Source organism: Vitis riparia, chromosome 10 (assembly GCF_004353265.1).
Source record: "Vitis riparia cultivar Riparia Gloire de Montpellier isolate 1030 chromosome 10, EGFV_Vit.rip_1.0, whole genome shotgun sequence".
Taxonomy (NCBI): domain Eukaryota; kingdom Viridiplantae; phylum Streptophyta; class Magnoliopsida; order Vitales; family Vitaceae; genus Vitis; species Vitis riparia.
Window position 1 is genome coordinate 8,153,712 of NC_048440.1, and position 3,731 is coordinate 8,157,442.

The window sequence follows — 3,731 nt, forward strand, 5'->3', positions numbered from 1 at the left end:
TTTTTAAATTAGTTTGGATTTTCAATTTTTTGTAATATTAATTTTTTCTTTTAATTTGGGATTTTTTTTAATTATTTTTTATAACTTTTGATTTTTTTTTTAAATGAGAAAATTCTCTTCAAGAGATGATTTCCCTTTGAATTTTTTTTTAAAATTAGTTTCCAATTTTTTTGTAATATTAATTTTTTCTTTTAATTGGGATTTTTTTAAATTATTTTTTTATGATATTAATTTATTTTTTTTAGAAAAATTTAATATTACAAAAAAATTGGAAACTAATTTTTTTTTTTTAAAATGGAAAAATCGTCTCAAGAGATGATTTTCCATTTTTTTTAAATGGAAATAAAATCGTCTTTTCAAAAGACGATTTTGGTTAAAATTTTATCCGTTCACCTCTCTCCTATATGACAAAAACTACCATATATTTGGAATAACTTCTTTTACTATAATAATTTAAAAATAATTTTTTTAAATTACCGTAGTGAAAAGTTCTTCAATGGCTATAACACAGTCATTGAATGGGTAAAAAATTAGGAGTTGGACTTGGGCTTTGTTTGGACCTTACAACGTAGAGGGTGAGCCACCAATTGCCGGCGCAGTAGTCAATTTTGACGTCGTTAGGAACCAAGACGTGCAAAGATGAAAGATCTCTCATTTCTTCCAACTTCCAAAGTTAAACTTTCTTTTGTTTTTCATCATTTCTCTAACTTCAGATTTTGCGCCTTCCATCTTGTTTCATTTATATTTTTCTCTAAATAGGGTTTGGAAACTATGAATTGGATTCAGAGGAAGATCCTTCTTTACAATGTCACTTTTGGACTCTACATGTTGGATTGGTGGGAGCGTTATCTCTTCAGTATCCTTTTTCTTCATCCCTTTCTGATTACGAATGTTGATTTTTAGTACAACTGAGATTTTTTCTCTTCTTTTTCTGCAAATTTCTATACGGGGTTTGAGAATATCTATGTATGCCGCAATCTTTCTTATGGGGTTTCAGATACATCTGCATATTGATATCTATCTGTCTGTCGTCCAATTTTTCATATGGGGTTTGAGCTGCATCCGCATGTATTGAATTTTTGATAAAAATAATCTTATGGGTTATCTAGGGTTTGCTTATAGGGGTAATTTTAGGATAGACAGTTTGATTTTTTTTTCAGTAGTTACTAAAGGCTTGAATTAGAGGTTTGATTTTTTAAATATGGTTTGGTTTATAGACTATTTGATGTGTATTGGTGGTTTATGGACTGTTATTATTTTGTCATTGATTGAGAGGGAAATAATTTTTTTTCTCTGGCTGGGTGGGCTGTGATGATATTCCCATTTTGAGTTCCTTCAATTTGACAGATGTCTGTCGTCCAATTTTTCATATGGGGTTTGAGCTGCATCCGCATGTATTGAATTTTTGATAAAAATAATCTTATGGGTTATCTAGGGTTTGCTTATAGGGGTAATTTTAGGATAGACAGTTTGATTTTTTTTTCAGTAGTTACTAAAGGCTTGAATTAGAGGTTTGATTTTTTAAATATGGTTTGGTTTATAGACTATTTGATGTGTATTGGTGGTTTATGGACTGTTATTATTTTGTCATTGATTGAGAGGGAAATAATTTTTTTTCTCTGGCTGGGTGGGCTGTGATGATATTCCCATTTTGAGTTCCTTCAATTTGACAGATGCTTTGGTGATTGTGTTAATGTGGTTTGTTTTCTACAATGGGTCACGGCATGCAACTGAATTCTACAAAAGGTGAGATGGGTGCATATCACTTCACAATTTCTTTCAGAAGTTTGATGCTAACAAATAAGGCAAAATATGTTTTTTGGGCTCTTGTTAGTATTTTCTATAGTAATTAGTGTATCTACTTGCTTTATGTGGTAAAAGTGATCTGTTTCGTAATTGAATGGAACTGTATTAGACCCTAAGATTACAACGTATCAAGCATTAAGGTTGGTGGGATTGGTAATTAGTTGTCATTTTCTTGAGGTAAATGGTTTGTAATGGGCTAAGAGTTACATTTCATATCTGTATGATCTGCTGTCTAGAAAATTGGATTGGCACTTGGAATTTGTCTTAGTATGGCTTATGGATTAGAAAAGGTTGGCTTAATTCATTATTTTAGCGAGCGACAAAGGGTGGTAGCAGATCAGGAGCTAAAACAAGAGGCTTTGCCTCTTAGTAGGACCAAATGGCAGTTTAGGGTAGCAAGTGTTGATCAAGCAGCCATTATGGGTAGTTGTCTATCCCTGCCACATTATTCTACCTGACTAGGATGTGAGGCAACTCTGGCAAACAAGCTTCTTTATAGGATGGATCGCTACTGCATCAATGCTTGAGCAGGGGTGGAAGGAATGGATTTTAATAGGGAGACTGCAGTGAGTATGAATATATTGTGCTCAATGAATCTTACCATTGGAGGCTACAACTGAAATACGAGTATAATCCTCTTCCCTGTGAGTCATGCTAATCAAAGGGGAAAAAGAATCGACTTCTGAAAATAACAATTGTGGTTTTTCTTCCCTCTTTTTGTACGAGGACATTGATATTGGGATGCCTGTTTTTAAACCACATCTCTCTGATGAGAATATGTGAATGGATTGTTGATTTCCTCATTCTCATAAGTAGAGTGATATGTCAAGTTATTTGATTGAGCCAACCTTTTCATAGCAGACAACATATTTGCTAATTATTTTAGCTATGGCAAAGCTATTCTTCATTTAGAGGCAGGTCTAAATACATGACCTTATGTGATTTCTATTAAAACATTGTGTGTTCCTTTATTTCATTCTGTTTTATTTTTGAACTGCACTTGGTTGGATGCCTTAACTTGGACATGAATTCTATTAGAGGAACAGAAAAATGGAGTTAATGTTTTTTTTTTCTCTTTTTTCTTTGCTGCTTTTTAAAGACATGATCTACCCTTACGAAAGGTGTTTTTACCTGAACAAAACGGATTAGAGGTGGATTCATGTGAGTAAAAATGCCCATTGAATTTGAAGTAAAAATGGGGGAAGTCTATAAAAAAATAAGTCTAAAAGGTGCAATAACACCCTTGATCCTCCTTTGAGAATTAGGATTGACTTCTGATGATGCTCTTACCAATTAGGATGTCTTTTATGGCAATTTAGATTTGGATATTTTCATAACTGCAACCTTTATCACTGCTCTATGTTAAAAACCCATCTTCTTTTCAAATTCTTAAGAGAGTTTGTGAGAAGAGAAAAATAAAATTGTTTCAAATTCTGACCTCTAGACTTGCTTTGAATCTATTTCTATTTTCAAACGAATTTGGAAGGGATCCAAGATTTTTATGCCGTTAGATTTTGTGAGAGTCTTTAGTACTGAAAGACACCATGGTGATTACATTGTTTGTGATTCGTTTCTTTATACCTCATGATAATTGATTTGGTCAGTTATGAAGTCTATTTCTCATGGTTCTGGGAGTGTGAAATATTTTGGAAGGCATGCTTGTACATTGTATGAAGCTTTTAACATTTTCCTTTCAGGCATCTGTGGTTAGGCACTGGAGTCGAAGGATGATGGGATGGAAGAGTAGGCCTATATATATATGGTGTCATGTCTACCTCTATTTGGATAATTACTTGGGAATTCCTGCAGTTTGTATTTATCATTTGTGTGTCAAGCGTATGCATTAACCATTTACACTTGTTATCTAATCTTGATTGTTAACATATTTCTCAGTTCAAGCCTAGGAAGATGGGTGTTTTCCTTTA

The 3,731-nt window shown here is 32.9% G+C and overlaps 1 long non-coding RNA gene across 1 annotated transcript; it reads left to right on the plus strand.

Moving 5' to 3' along the window:
• The first annotated feature begins 838 nt into the window (after positions 1-838).
• Positions 839-3,731, plus strand: LOC117922951. The gene is made up of 3 exons (XR_004652589.1): positions 839-856; positions 1,674-1,746; positions 3,504-3,731. It is a non-coding gene; the product is annotated as an uncharacterized LOC117922951 (long non-coding RNA).